We start from the raw sequence: 17197 nt of genomic DNA, 5'->3' as shown, positions 1-17197 counted from the left end.
TTAGCATTTTTTGCATTAGGTTTTTTAGGTATAGCATTAAATGTAGATTTGAACCAGCTCTCTGGGATTTTTCCCGAGTCATAGATTTTATTGAACGTTGTCGCAAGCCATTTTACTCCTTCGTCTCCCATGATTTTTAGAAATTCTGAATGAAAGTTGTCGGGCCCTGGTGCTTTGTCTGCTTTGGTTGGTTTAATTGCGGCTTTGACTTCGTCTTGAGTGATTGGTGGTCCTGTGTCGTATTCCATAATTATCTGGTTGTTATCTCTGTCGTCATCGAATGCCTTTTCAACGTATCTCTTCCATATATTCTTTGTTTGTTCAATGTCTATTACCGGGTCGCCATTGCTTTTGCACTCTCTATCTTCTTCAGCTTTAGTCTGATGTTAACTACCAGTGGGTTATGGTCCGACCTGACATCAGCACCAGGATCTGTGTTGGCTGATGTTATTGCGTTTCTGAACCTTTTATTCACCATAATGTAATCAATTTGGTTTCTAATGATGTGTTCTGGGGTGTCTTGAGGTGATCTCCACGTATATAATCTCCTAGCTGGTAGTTTAAAGAAAGTGTTGGTGATTACCAGTTGTTCTTCCACAGCGAAGGTGATCAGGCGATCTCCGCGTTCGTTTCGTTCTCCCAGTCCAAAGGGTCCTACGGTTTCACCACATCTACCCTTTTCCACTGTGGCATTTAAGTCTCCTATATGCATTTTTATTTCGTTTTTGTGAAGTTTTTTCAGGACACTCATTAGTTCCGAATAGAAAGGTTCGATCTCTTCGTCTGATTAGTCTGCAGTGGGTGCATATACCTGGATTATGTTGGTCTTAACAGGGAAGGTGTTAAACTGGATAAGGAGTATTCTCTCTGAGATTGGGTCGAAGTTTGTGACGTATTTAGAGATGTTCTTATTCACTATGATACCAACCCCATTAATATGTAGGTCTTCACTATTTCCGGAGTAATAAATCTGGTGGTCATGTACTGTGCACTGTCCAGATCCAGTCCAGCGCATTTATTATGTATTATTAGTAATTTAAACTATTTTTTACAATTACTAAACCATTACATTATTTATTGGCAGTTTAGTAAAATGAAAAAATCATGTTCATCTAATAGCCACTTATCAGAACGATTTTAGAATACTTATTGAATTTATAAATGGAAATCTACCAAACCGTAAAAATAATTGGGTAGTTTAATGAATTCAACTCTTGAAATTTCCCACAGGGATAATGCAAATCGAGGTACATGGAAATCGAGAGGAACAAAAACGTATTCGCTTGCATCTACGCGATGTTTTTTAAAACTAGATTTATTTTTCAGGCCGTAGAGGCTAGTAACTTTTTTTAGTTCTTTTTGTAACGTTTGTGAACTGTGACCTACATGTTGCACAATCCGCTTAGGCTTAGTTATAGGTTAGAATTTAATCCCATTGTACCTGTAATGCATTTTGGATGACACGCTTTTTAACGTTTGTAGTTTGTATCATGATAACTCTGTTAATATAACACACAATTTTTTGTAACTACTGTATATAATATGCTTTACTCCAGACGTCTTTTTTTCGTGCCATTTTAACATATAAAAACATGTATGTATCTACAATTCTGACGGTTGACCTCGCCATTTAATTTGAATGTAGCCTCATCAGAAAAAATAATATTTTGAACCAAGGGACTATTTCGGTGGCTGTTATCAATCATTATTTCACAAAATTATTTAATTCCTTTACAACTGTGCATTTTACTTACTTTACTTACTGTTACGTACTTTCTGTACCGTTGTTTTGCAAACATCTAGATCACTACTAACCTTACGAACAGAAGTGTGCGCATCTTCTTCAAAAGCAAGTAGAACATCTAATGTTGTAACATAATTTACAGAGGGACGACCTGATTTGCGTACATTTTCAACCTTACCAGTTTCACGAAATTTTTTTTCAGTCTTACTTACTGTTGACTGCGTAATGGGTATTTCTGGATATTTATCATTAAACAAATTACACACTTTCATCTGAGTTCGCGATTTGTCTCCATACCCAATCATCATGAGTATTTCAATTTTTTGTTTTACACTCAAATTCATTTCTACTTAAAATTAATTCTAAGCAATAATACTTTTTTGCAATTGATAATAAATAATTTATTTTCTAAGCGCATATCTTTCAAATTATATCAATTAGACCCGAGTATTATAGTTTTTTGAAATCAGCTCATTTTTATCGATTTAAAAATGTCCTAAAATACAGGGTGTTACATTTAGAAAAAAGAGCCGATGACGTCATCACTGAACATTAAATTTAAAAATCGACGTGTTTTTGATTTTTTTAAAAAGGCTTCATTTAGGAAATATCGAATTTATTCCATACTTTACGGACACACTGTATATTTTTACATAGTCTCACAGAAATACGAGGCGACTTCTAAATTCTTTTGTATCAGAAAATCTTTCTCTATTTTGTTTATTTTATTTGATTCACATTATAACGCCTTGTATTATTTGTTCGTTCAGAATAATGTTAGTTTCGCCTTAATAACCACAAAACATAGAGAGTGTTTGTAATTCCCGAACACTCGATCGGTTAGGAAATTATTTTGTACCCCAAGGAGATAATCTATATTGTTTGTTTATCTCAACTATAGTTTGTTTGTTTGAATGCTCTCAAAATATAATGTGGATAATTAGTAGATAAGGATAGGATATCTCAACACCAAGATTATTATTAACTAGGGTCCTTTAAGTAATTGTAAGTTTCCTAGAATATATTACATACAGTTAACTTTTGTTAAAATATTTTACACGTGTGTTGTTATACAGTGAAAACCGTGATGAATTGACAGAAATAGACGAACAAATCATAAAAAGGAATAAATAATAGGCCTACTAAATTCTGGTCAAAAGCTATCTCTTAACAGCATCAAGCAACCAGCAAAAAGTTTTTTTATTATAAATAGGTAAAAGAAATAAATTAGATAATAAATTTTAATAATAATAATAAATTTTACTACCCAAAACGACCGGTTTCACTTTCTAAAATTTGCAAATCATCTTCAGGTCAAGCGGTACAAAGTAAATTTAATGATGCCGGTACAAGAATTTTTATATAATGATTGGTGATACATAGTTCAAACTATCCTGTATTGTTGACAATTAACGAGGAATTTTCTTGAGGGGAGAGATGTTAACAGATGATATAGGAGTAAGGTATACATATTATTATTTGTTGAATGAAAGAGTGATGTTTTATATTATTTAAATTATTAAAGTTATTTATATTTATTAAAGAGATATATTTTTGAAATGTGTGTTAAATGATTGAAATTTTGACAGAAAGAGGACAGTTATATGACAATGAATGAAAGTAGTTGTGCTGTTTTGTGGGTGTGCAATTTCTTTTGACTTGTAATTATCAACTTTTGGATAAAAAGCATTTAGTTTCTGTTAGGCAAAGAATTGTGACGTCAAATGTTAAAATTATAAAACTAAAACACAATTAGGGACAAACAGAACACAATTAAAAGGGCAAAACATATATAAAACTTTAAAAAAGGGGGCTTATTGGCACTACATTACTTGGTAGGAGAGGTACTGGTAAAAATGTTTACCAGTTTATTAATATTTAAAAGTATATTTATAAACCTTCACAATAAGTAAATTTGAAAGTAACAATTCATATAAATAAAAATAAAATAAAACTAAAAAATGGAATAATATCAGACTTGTTAAATATAAAATAATATAATAATCCCTTTACAAACACCATAGTATACATTAAAAACAAAATCACAAAAAATATCCACAACTAGCATTTACATTTAGAATTTTTAACAGTTTTCAATATAATATGTATAACCTTAAATACAATAAGTACAAAATAAGAATAGTTATATATAAATGATTGTTTTAAAACTCCATAACTATAGATTACCATTAACCTTTGAATTAATTTAAACCTTTTTTTTGGGAATGTTTTTTATTCGCAGTTATAATAGCCACTACCCTCATAGTAGTTGGAGTGTTGGTTATTACAAACGGGTGTCATATTACAAGTATTACTTCAAATTATTATTAAATGTACAGGTAAGATTTCTCAAAATTATCATACATAACAACTCTTTATTTTCTTATTTCTTCTTCTTCTTCTTCGGCTTTTCCCATTATGAGTTCGCCGTTCTCGTCCTCCACTGCACTCTATTCTCCCAGTCACCTTCTCTGAGGTCTCTATCTATCATAGCATTTCCGACGTATGTTTTCCATCTTGTAGCAGGTCTTCCTCTCCGTCTTCTTCCCGGCGGGTCCCAGTTTAATATTCTTTTCGGCCACATAATCTGGCATTCTTTGTACATGACCGTACCACTGCAGGGCTCTGTTTTCCAACTTTTTTGTAATTGAGCATTTTACTTCCATTCTGTTTCATATTTCCTCCGCTCTTATTCCATCCGCTCTTGTGATTTGTAGACATCTTCTCATAAAGTCCAGTTCAACTGTTCTTATTTTATTTCGTATCGTTGTTGTCATTCGCCATACTTCCGCTCCATATAGGGTAATATTCATCACTATGCTTTGAAAGATCCTTTTTTTTCTTTGGTTAGTGTGTTGTTCCATATCACTCCATGAAGTGCTCTTGTGGCTTGTTTTCCCCGTGATATTTTCATTTCTATATCTTTCATACAAGTACCATCTCGGCTAATCATTGACCCTTAATACTTAAACGCCTTACAACTCTTAATAGTCTCTTCTTCTAAACTTAAGTTCAAATCTGCAACCTCGGGTCCAATACATAAGTATTCGGTCTTGCACATATTTATCTTGAGTCCCCAAAGTTCATATTCTTCCTTTAATTTCCTTATCATATATTCCATATCCTCCCTGTTTTGTGCAAAAATGACTTGATCATCTGCGAAAAGTAGTGAATGTAATATATTATCTTGTACTGGTATGCCCATTGTTCCGCATTTTCTATACCATCTTTTCAAAGCCTGATCTATATATATATATATATATATATATATATATATATATATATATATATATATATATATATATATATATATATGTTAAAAAGTGTAGGTGAGAGACCACATCCCTGTTTGAGGCCTTTTGTTGCGGTGATTGTTTTTGTAATTTCATTACCTAACTTTATTTGCACTTGTGTTTCTTTATACAGTCTTTGTGTTATATTCACCCATTTCTCTCTAACGCACATTCTTCTCATTGCTTCCCATAGTTGTTTCCTGGGCACGCTATCGTATGCTTTCTCTAAGTCGATAAAGGTCATACGTGTTTCAATGTTTTTTTCTTTGTTCTTTTCATATTTTCTTATTTTAAACTGAAAAAGCAATGGAGGGAGTTAGATACTTCTGATGTTACAGTAATTAAACTTTCATGTCCTCCTAGCTGGTAGGCCTCCTTTTGTCCTACAATTATACTATGAATATGTAGTATATTTACCTCTTCTATATACTTCTGTGTTGTCCCAAGGACAGTCAATGCTTACATATATGTCAGGAACAGCACCTTTCACAAACTCCAGCACTACATCAAGCTTTTGCAAAGGACCACCACCTGCAGCCGGCATGTTGTTGTTTCTCTGCATTTTCTACGATAAAAATTAAGCTTAAATATATAAAAGTATTTTACCTCTGTTTCAATTTGTTTTACAATTTTCGTAGCTGTTCTGTAGTCCTTAATATATCTACCTCAGACTGGCAGTTTTATAATATGCTCGTAATGTACTCCCAACCCTTCTTTTTTCATTAAGAAAGCACCGTCTGTCCTTTTATTCTCTACAGTATTATTTTCCTTTACCAGCTGGATTAAAAACACCTTTCCTTTTGTTGAATACACTGCATATTTAGTACAATTTCTGCTCATTTAAAAATCTCCATAATGAAAATTTATTCTCTCGAATGCATATTTTTTATAATATATTACATACCTTAAAATAATTCATTAAAAATTAATTTTTTTTTAATACACAACATGCCTCTTCTTTAACAAAGCTAAATTTGGCGCTAAAAATATTTAAATAAAGTTTAGTGACAATGATAATTGTTTGGGAAAGTATGTACTATTTCTTTCTTATTTTTACATTTAATATTTTTCTGTTACGGTACTGTAATGTTATCTAATTCAATACTATTCTAACGACTTTGGTAAAATATATTGCTTCCTGTAAAAACTGGTTGTCTCATCTATTGCGTTTTAAGTACGAAGAATTTGACTTCTTTTGTGTCGCCAATATAGAAACAAGCGTACGGTTCGTATTACCAGAACAATTATCGCAACACAATAGAGTGATTTATTGGTGTACCCTCTTGGTATACAGACCACACGCAACGGTTAGGAGGTTCTTTTCTGACCGTCTTAAGTCTCAACTCAAGACACTTCATCTCAAGGCATCGAACTAAACGGACCTCGTGTGATAGGTTTTCGCCATCGAGCGTCGGCCGGCGCCCCGACGCGGTACCAACGAGATTTCCTTGGATACGATTCCAATATTTCAAAGGGTAAGTCTATATTCTTTGTACAAACATCAATAATGAGTAAGACCAGTTAATTTCCTAATTTATTGACCGTTATATTTGCTATTTTTAATAAAATACTGCATTTTTAACTTTATAATTATTTATCTATTATCATTTAACCAGCGACCTCATTAAGTTTTATACAAAACAATAATAATTGACAGAATCTTCTTTTACCCAAAATCCCTAATTTTCGTGCTTGAGATGAAAAGCTTGAGTACCGACTATAAATACGGGCATTAGATACCCCACTATACCCCCTTCTTTCTGTATATTATCAGAAAAACACGTCAAATACCTGGATATTGATATGTCCTGAGAAAAATTTATTTCCCTGGACTATTGGATTATTTGCTAGAAATTAATATTTTGAATCTCCTGAACCATAACTTTTATATAAAAGTGCTGGAAAGCTCCGTCTAAGTTGAATAGACTCATTTATGTTTTAATTTTTGATGTAGCTTTCTGCACTCGGATACTTAACCGTTTTTCTGGAAAGGATCCAAATTTAAATCGATGGCTGCTCCTGGAAATAAAACTATATTCCTGATCGTATATTTTTCGCGTAAGTAATTTTTTGTATTCCATTTTAATGTGCCAAACTGTTCACTCTCCGGCACTCTAGGCATGTTTCGTAATAGAAACACTATTTTATTTCGCGCTGAACGAGTAGTTTTCAATGTTGTTCACAGTTTCAATTGAAAATTTTGGCAGAATAAAATTAATTAGTTTTTGCACTTTTCTCTTTTATTCTAACATCCCTATCTCATCTACCACATAAAAATCTTCTTCTGTTATCTTTATTTACTAATAATATTACTGTTTATCTAAAATATATTGACTTAGATGGTTTAACCCTTAAGTACTAAGATCTTAAATCAATGGCGTAAACACTAACTAACCGCCTGACAGACGGGTTTAACATTTTAGTGGATATTTTTTTTTGTTAAATATTTTAATGCAAAAAAATATTGCGATGACTTACTGAAAGTATTAGTTATGTAAAAAACACAGTAATTAATATAGTTTATCTGTATTTATTAAAATAAAAAACATTATAACAAGAATTGATCGATTTTTTGTGTACATTTTTACGCCTGAAAAAAAGTGTGATAAAAATTAAACAAATTAAAGAATCTTGAAAAAATTTTTAAATGGGGTTAAGCAAAGGGTAAGAAATATTCAAATAATAAGATTTTTAAAAAATGTTAACACAAAAAAAAACTGACTGTAACTAATGTTGGTAGAGTGTAGCGCACTCCAAACAAATCTTGTTCGCATATTCCAAGCAAATTGGTTTTTGACAATTAAAGCATAGATGAGCTGTTCTTCTTTTCTTTTTATAGTGACAGTAAGAACAGTCCTTTCTTTTTTCTAATTTTTCTACTCTTCTGGACGCCGTTGAGGTTCATCTATACTCAGTATCTCGCATATGCTCAACTTTAGTTTTCTAGGTAAAGAGGAACTTTCTAGTCTTTTGTTTAGCTGAAGTTGGATAAGTTGAAATGCCAGTTTTTCAATAAAATTGGGCCTTCCTAAATGAGTATTATTTTTAAAAGACTCATAAAAAGTATAAGCATTTACTGTACTTATCTCTATATCAAACATTCTGAAAAATATAGCCATAGGCCAACGGCGAGTTCGACGACTGCTTGTCGTCAATTGTCGTCAATTGAATCGACACCACCCTTTGTTGAATTATAATCCACTATTATGTGTAGTTTTTTAGTGTCTGTATCCTCGGTGGCTGCATGATGAGGTGATGATACCAAAATTACGGCTTTATTTTTATGTGTTGTGTGTGAAAGTAAAGTAATGTGTTTTGCAAAACCGTAAATTGCCGTTCCCACTTCTCGTCGTCTGGTGGGTAAGAAGATAGGAGGAATTTCTTTGCGATTCTTGCGAAGAGTTCCAATGCAAGTTAGACCTCAATACCTCTACCAGCTCTATAGATGTAAACCAGTTGTCAAAGGTTATAGATCTGTTAGTCCCATAGAGAGGAGTAGTTAAGCGCATAACAGCCTGTGTCGGCTTACTATATCTTTTCTGTTCCTCTGTAAGTCCAGTACCGTCAGAATTTTTTCTCGTATATATATAAGCATTGAATAAGTAGCTAGTTTTTATACCATATTTTACGGGCTTACTCGGTATGTATATTTTGAAGCGACATCGACTTCTGAATTCCACTAGCATTTCATCAATACAGGTTGAAGTTCCTATCGTATAGCATGCCTGACAGTTGTTAATAAATTTACTAAAAATTTCTGAAATCGGTGCTTTTGGATCTAACACTGTTTTCTCATTTTTGTCTTCGGGTTTGTCAAATCGCAAACATGATAAAAGGAACGCACATCTCTCTTTTGACATAATGCATCTTATTATTTCTCTACCAGTTCCATTAATAGCAAAAATAGTATCTAAGTTTTCATTGTTTGATTTAAATAAGCATGTAAATGCTAAAAATCCCAAAAATGCGTGAAGTTCTGTCATGTCAAGGTCTTTGAGAGAAGGCGAATTTTGATTTTTGTACTTGCTCTTTCTCTGCCTATTTTCACATTAGTCCAACTAAGAATTATTTTATATTATTCCTGAATAATAACTTACAAACCTGCAAAGAGTCTGCACTATCTCCAATTTCAGCTGCAAAGCGTAATCCAGATAACTGTACAACTATATTCTTCTGTGGACGCCGGCCTCTATTTGAAGTGGGAGGATTTTTTTGACCATTTGTATCTATTTCTACCATAGAAATCATTCCTTGTCTCCTCTAGATCATCTTCTTCACTGCTTTGGTCAACATTATCTTCTGTATAAGCCTTTTCTACCTCATTTTCATTTTCTGAAACTAAAAAGAGATCTTTAGGTAATGCTATACTATGCGGTCTACCGTCGCGTTTCTACTATAACTTACGGTCTACCCAGGGATACGGTGTCTACGCTGTATTCGACAAAAAAATCTTTGCAAAGTGAATAAAACGCATAAATCATAAGAATTTCTATTTTAATTTTACAAATCAATACTTTCAATAAATAATTCTTCTACATTATGCGTTTTATTCAATTTGTAAAGATTGTTTTTGTTGGTATTGTATACATGTGCGGCTAATCACCATATTCTTCTCTCAGAAGGGTTTGCAAACAATAATGCAAGGCAGCTTTGTAGACGAACTGTTTATTGCTAAGTACAATAAACATTTATACTACTATTATTTAGAAATATAAAATAAACTATACAAATTTAGTTTCTTTACTAATATGCAAATAATACCCTAATCTTTTCTCAGGGTATGCACAAATATGAACCCCTCTTTTCAAATCACATGGCCTGGTAGATTCACTTTCATTTTATTTTACATTGATTTTGATCCAAATGTTTATTACTTGTGAATAAATAATTTTTTCTACAAGATTTTTGCTTTTGATTTTTGATTTTTTGATTTCAATATTTTGTGCATCAGGTAGATCGCACCCTCGAGGTAGACCGCAGACTACAGTAACACCGAACTTTAGTACAATACATACATAATACCAAGAGATTGGACTTACCCTCTATTTCCAATTCCGTTTCGTGATCGCTGCCAATAGCAACATTTCCATCATAAATTGATTCAACTTCGCTTATGTCGTCATCTACCTCATTAAATCATTTCAAAAGAGTTTCCTCATAGTTTTTATCCCCATGTTTGACCTTTTTTGACGTACTAGGTCCCTCATCCATTTTCAGGTAAATAGTAAATAAATACGAACACTATTAGACGGAAATCACACTTTGAATCTAAATATCTTTGGAATAACAACCTGCAGCAAACTGCCGATCTCAATACTAATAAATAACAACTCAACTCGAAAAATCATAAACGGACGACCTTTAAAAATTTTTAGGTAGGGAGATATCCCACTTTCTACAAGCGATGCCGTCTGAGAGACGGGGCGTTAGTACTTAAGGGTTATTATTAAAAAATAACAAAACATGCAATATCTGATTGTGAATAAAATTAGCAATTGATTGAAAATCAGAAAAAATACCCGGCATAACTCATTAATGTTATCTGTACAAAGAAAGCACTTGCCAATTGTTAAAGTGTGTTAATTGGCAGGGTAGAAAATCAGGGTCGCAGGTCGCGACGCGGGGAACGTGTGCATCCTGGTCAAATTGGAAAAGTGCACACCCCGATGTTTTTACAATCTCTGCGTCTCTTGATATGGACAAAACCTTCTTAGGTGGGTCGAAGGTTAGTGGGGCCAGTGTACCATCATAAATCAATGCTACTGTATTGCTCTTTTAAAACGCGATCATTCAAATGAATTTGATATTTTCAAGCGTTTTCTGTGCTTTCGAAGCAATTAACAACAAGTGTATTTTTTTGAACTTTAAAACAAATCAGCCAGTTTAAAGATGAGAATTTAAAAAATATACCGTAATCTTTTAAAGTAAATAAGTAATTAGAGTTTATAATTAAATAAGCTCATATTATAATGCAGTAATAAAAATGTTAAAGCAAAATATGTAGATAAATACTAAATACTTTCCCAAACAATTACAATAAGTAAATTGTGTAATTATGTAAGAAGTTGTTCCATGACAATTTTCTATTATATTTTAATTTTAACAAAAATTATTTGTAAAGTTATGATCTACACAAAAATATAAAATAAATTAGTTTAGAAATCTTGTTGAAAGATCACTTGGAGTGTGTCACTTTAGTCTTGGATTTGGTAGTGGCCTCATAAGGTTAGTTGCAAAATTGTAAGGATGGTTTTTAAGCCGCAGAGCTTGAGGAAGAAAAACAACTGGACCAACGGCAAAGGTAAGATGGAAAGATGCGATAAGTTGACTGTATAAGTTCGACTGTGTGTGAGTCAGACTGTGAGGTAGGAGGAAATGCCAGGTTGGGAGTGATGCCATACTAGGAGCGATGAGGGTCTTCTACGCGCTACCTGGAACATGATTCCTTTAAAAATGACAGGGAAACGTGACAGAGAGTCTCCTTGCTGAGAGTTGGTGGATAATAGAGGAAGTGCTTCGGAAGTTGATGCTTTACCTCACAGCGGCCATATCGCTTCCGGATCGCTGGATGACAGAAGAGGGTTTGATTTAGCAAGTAGACGTTGGACGTATACTCGACGACGAAAGGGCGTTTTAAAGTATAGTCGTCACCAAATTATTGTAGAATTTATTATCTGCATATCATTATGAAGTCGTTTGTATTTAATGGGATTACTAACAAAAGCAAGTAGCAGATATAACTATAAATAAATAGTCCTATATTTTGGTTCATTTGTTTATAGTAGATACCTTTTGAAACTTACCGACACCTCTCAAATCCAAACGACTTTTTATTAAACTTAAGATGAGGTTTTCTGCAATAATTTGTTGGCAACTATACCTCGGGAACTATCACCAGGACTACAAAGAGCGAACCCTGCGAATCCTCCTGAGACGTCTTTTGAAGATTCCAAAGCCCCCATCTATAAAAACAAAAAAAACTATAGCCTTTTATATTCATGCATCTATGCCCTTTAAATCTGATATCCTGAACAGGTTCTATGTATTCGTTTTACTTGTGCAGTTTCTGGAAAGCACGTTATATTTTGCCTGTCTGCAGCATGGTTAGGATATTTTATAGTTAATTTCGTAAACTTATTCCATAGTTTTAGCCAGCCAGCCTCGGTTTATTCCGAGTGTGGTAGCGCTCTTTTATTCCATGTGCTGCAATTGTGATAATTGTTTCTGAGCTACTTGATTCACCCGTCGCTACTCTCACCACAGACTGAGTCCACTTTCCAGGACTTAACTGACAATAAAGTATTAAATACAAGTTAAGGAATGATAAAATAAATATTGCACCTTTTTGTGTTCTTTTGTCAATCTGAAGAGATCATTTTTTGAATTTTGGTGACTGGAAATGGTTTAAATTAATTTTATTTTGTTTGTCCAAGCAGACAATCTCGTTTGATTTGAGTCATTGAAAAAATGTTTTCACACATTTTTTTTTCTTTTAAATACGTTCTTTGAATATTTATCTTTTCCATTTCTGATACAGACAAACCGTTTTTCGGAAAAGCTGTCAATATTGTAAAATAATGTACATAAATAATGAACGCGAGGGAACGAAATGGATCGATATAAAGGCAGGAATACGACAAAAGTAAGTCCTTGAAAGCGTGCAAAATGTTTTTCGTTAATGAGTAGGTGTGAATAAAAAATGATAATATAAAGTATAAAATTGTGTTGTTTTATTTTTATAAAATTAGTGAGGACATTTAATTTATATATAATTTTTAGCGGTTGATACCAAAAAAGTAAAACGTTTCGAAAAATGTGAAACTGTTAGATATATTTAAAGTGTATCTCATACTGGTTTAATAATAGTTTTTTGATGCGAAGCAGCTATACTGGCATTGTATTTTACTAATTTCTAAAATTCTGAAGCGAGTGTCACGGAACTAACGCCACAAATACTATATGAAAAATAACTAAATACAGATATTAAATAAAATCTAAAAAATTCAAAGTATATCTGTCACTAAAAGACAGCTAACCTTACAGAAAAATAATAGATCGATGCTAACTCCTGCATCTTTTCCATCAAAGTCAAAATCTTTAAAAGATGATCCGTTAACAGGGTTCCAATGTAAGTTATTCAAGTCAATTAGGTCATCTTGATGATTACTTCTATTTCCTGGGTCACTTTCAGCTCTGTACTGGGAAATTAAGTATTTAATAACATTGTCTACATTTTGTAAATTTGAATGGATATTATCTGACCCTGTTTGTGATCTAATCAGCAAATCTCCAACATCATTGGAGGCAGATAAACTATTTGATTTGCTTGAAGATGCTCCGGAATCTATTGCAACATTTACTTTTTGACATAATTTACGTTTTTTTTTTTGGACAAAAACTACACTTACATCGCTATTTTCATGTTCCGAGTCACTAGAAGCTTGTGAACTAGGACAGTAAGCATCACACGAATAAACATCACCTATTATTACAGAATCAATTTCCTCATCGATATTAGTTCATCCCACAACTGTAAAATGTGTTTCTGCCCTTTTTCGTAATCTCCAATTGTGCGCACACCTTGTTTACATTCACTTTACTACAAGGGTGGATTGATATAAAACTAGCCTTTGATAGAAAAAACAAGTTTTTTGGAATTAAATCGATTTATTTCTCAAGATAATCCCTTTTTACCTCGATACACATAGTAAGACGATGTTCTATTTTTTTTATCCAATCCGAATAGTACATTTGCTCGAGCTCTTCAAAATAGGCCGAAGTTTCAGCGATGACTTCATCAGTTGTTGCGAAACGGCGTCCTCCGAGCCATTTTTTTAGGTTTGGAAACAGGTGGAATACGGTGGGTGTTCAACCAATTCATAGCCCAATTCGTGTAATTTTGCCATGGCGACGGCCGATCGGTGAGCCGGTGCATTGTCTTGGTGAAAGAGCACTTTCTTGCGTTCCAAACCGGGGCGTTTTCGACGTAATTCGGCATCGAATCGATTCAATAATGCTGCGTAGTACTCACCATTAACTGTTTTTCCTTTTTCCAAGTAGTCGATGTGGATGATGTGCTTCGCATTGCAGAAAACAGTCGCCATCACTTTGCTGGCCGAATGTGCACTCTTTGCCTTCTCGCCGCGTTTCCGCCACTGTTTCGACTGTTCTTTGGTTTCCGGTGTGTAATAATGCACCCAGATTTCATCAATGGTGATAAATCGGCCAAAAATCCTTCGGATCGCGCTATATCATGGCCAAAACGTCTCCGAAGTGGTCACACGTTTTTACATTTGACCGATTGTCAGCAAACGAGGCACCCATCGCGCGGATAGCTTTTTCATGTCGAAATGATGGTGAATGATGTTGTGTACGCGTTAGTAGGAAATGTTCAGGACTTCTATTAACTCGCGGAGCTTAATTCGACGATATGCCATAATAATGTCATGGACTTTGTTGATCATTTTCGGCGTGGTGACTTCATTTGGCCTCCCGGGACGCTCATCATTAAAAACACTCGTACAACCACAAACAAATTCAGCTTTCCAAAATTTTACTGTTGCTAACGAGGATGCAACCTCACCATAAACTTCGTCCAGGTCGACTTTGATTTGCACATTCGTTTTACCCTTTTTGTGGAGGAACTTAATCACCGAACGATACTCGACTTTTTCCATTTCTCCGAAAACACAAAATTTGCTTGCTTTTGATGGCTGTAAAAACCAAACTAATTGTTTTTAAAACCTAAAATTTTGACAGACGTCATGGCATGAATGGCAAATGTCAACAGCGAAACCAATTCGGTATCAAGTAGCGCCATCTATTAAAGGCTAGTTTAATATCAATCTATCCTCGTACGCTGCTATTCTCAAAAACTCTGTTCATCTAAGGAGCTAAAGGAAATGGATTTTGACAAGAGCTATGAGTCATGCCGATGCAGTACACAAGTTTCCTTGTTATTTATAAGGTCATAGCTCTTGTCAAAATCCATTACCTATAACAACAGACTGGCTTGCACGAGTCGCTTGATTCTCGAGACGGTTACTTTGTCCTTGAATACCAGGCAGTGCCATGGCACAACGTATGTACCACATGGCCCTGTAGAAGCAATATAAATTCTTTGGGCCGCGTGGCACAAACCTTAGGCCACAAAAAAATCTTTCAAAATTCACAAAAAAAAAAGACTGATACCCAAAAATATTATTCAAATAGATTATAAAATACTGTTACGTAAAAATATGAGTCATAGTTTTAACCTGTAAACATGTTTTTATTCACATGTTTATGTTTTAGATTTTACGAGAGGCTTCTATTTACCTGAACGGACTTTCCAGAAAACGGTCGAACCGATGTGAAAATACCCGTTTGCCTTTACCGTTATAATTTCGCCGCTAGTCGAGAAGGCTGTCGATGGTTCTAGCTTAACGGCACTGGCATATATTAACAGGACATTTTATTTGGAAGGGACAGTTAAATCTGATGACTCGCGCCCGCGATTTTAATTGTAGTGTTCGTATAAAATAAATTATGTATTATTGAGTAGTTAAATAAATTAATATAAGTTATCGTGCTTTTTAATAAATTAAAATAAGAACCTTTTAATAAAGACATTATAAATTGAATAAAGACAACAGTTAAATAAATATCATTTCAATACCTTAGCAAATAGAGACTATTACAAAAAAAAAGTTGGTCAATTTTTTAATGAGGTAATGTGAGTGATAAGTAATTTAAAACTTGTTTCACAAACAAATTAAAAACATTTGTCTCGAATTTACCTGTAAGGTTTACAGAAGTAAAATTGATATGGCTTGTATTTATGTTTAAAAAGTTTGGTACTAAATTACAGGTTTTACAGAGTAAAAGAAAAATTCTCCGGTATATCTCCGATATAAAGCTAACAGATCCAGAATACAGACCAACTGCAATAAAAAAAGCAACAACTACTTATACAACTCTTCCATATATAAAAGATTTATCCGAACAATTAACAAATCTTTTAGCCAAACATAACATAACAGCGGCCCACAAAGGCAATAACCTTTTAAACAAATATTTCACTTAACTAAAAACACAAACTCCAAAACTCAAAAAATCACATGTTGTTTACGAGATACCATGTATTAACTTTGAAGGTGTCTATATCGGACAAACCAGTCAACTACTTCAATCCAGAATTCGTTCTCACAAATATGACAAGAACAACGTCAATGCGCCCACAAAACATGAAAATGAGAAGAAGCATAAATTTGACTTTAAAACAAAATTTTAAAAATCGAACAAAACAAAAAGAACAGGGAGATATACGAATCAATAGGAATACAAAGAAATACCAACGCAATCAATGACAAAAAAGATACACAGAACCTAAATAAAATATATTTCAATCCGATTTAAATAATAATAAATATAACACCATAAAAAGCTCTTATAGTTTATTTTTATGAACGAGAGAGTAATTAGCATAATTTTAACTGGTACCTCCGACCACTCCATGGGCGTGCTCAAGATTAATTGAAAAATTACTTTGAATAATTGTAAAAAATAAATGAATTATTTCAGTGTTATAAAGTGTTATGTGTATGTAAACAAAAGTGACCTCTTTTATCACACACTATATTAGAACTGACTGGCCTACATTAAAAAGGGTTTTAAAAAATTCACATTTTTTTTAATTTTTAAAAATTACAAAAGAGAAAAAGAGTTTTTAAAACCGTCTAAGGTATATTAAATAGATGAATAAAAATATTAATATAAAACTTACAGCTACTTGTTACAAATCCAAATCAGATTCAGAAGATGAACTTTCAGAACCAAGATTTATAATAACTGGCTCGATCATTTTATCAGTAATATTGTCCAGCTTCCACATTTTTTCCTCTTCTTTAATAGTGTGATTTACTGCCTTTTCCCAGTTTTCAGGTTTTACATTATTTACGGCCTCCAAAAACAACTGTTTAACATCATGAATTTTAAAAGTGGTATTTTTTCTTGAAACTTCACTCTTTATCTGTGCCCATACCAGTTCAATCGGGTTTAATTCACAATGATATGGTGGGGATCTAAGTACTGTCATTCCACGATTTTTGGCAATTTCATCAATTTCGTATTTTTTAAATTTTTCTTTATGAAGGGCACACAACGAATAAAGTTCCTTTCT

At 33.2% G+C, this 17197-nt stretch overlaps 1 long non-coding RNA gene across 1 annotated transcript; it reads left to right on the top strand.

The window, feature by feature from the left end:
• Positions 1–2780: 2780 nt before the first annotated feature.
• LOC140448565 (uncharacterized) lies at positions 2781–15511 on the top strand. Its single transcript, XR_011951736.1, has 3 exons — positions 2781–2957; positions 3058–3202; positions 15331–15511. It is a non-coding gene; the product is annotated as an uncharacterized lncRNA (long non-coding RNA).
• The last annotated feature ends 1686 nt before the right edge of the window (positions 15512–17197 follow it).

This window comes from Diabrotica undecimpunctata, chromosome 8, assembly GCF_040954645.1.
Source record: "Diabrotica undecimpunctata isolate CICGRU chromosome 8, icDiaUnde3, whole genome shotgun sequence".
In the NCBI taxonomy this organism is placed as follows: domain Eukaryota; kingdom Metazoa; phylum Arthropoda; class Insecta; order Coleoptera; family Chrysomelidae; genus Diabrotica; species Diabrotica undecimpunctata.
The sequence above is the reverse complement of the archived record's forward strand: the minus strand, read 5'-3'. Positions and strand labels throughout refer to the sequence as shown.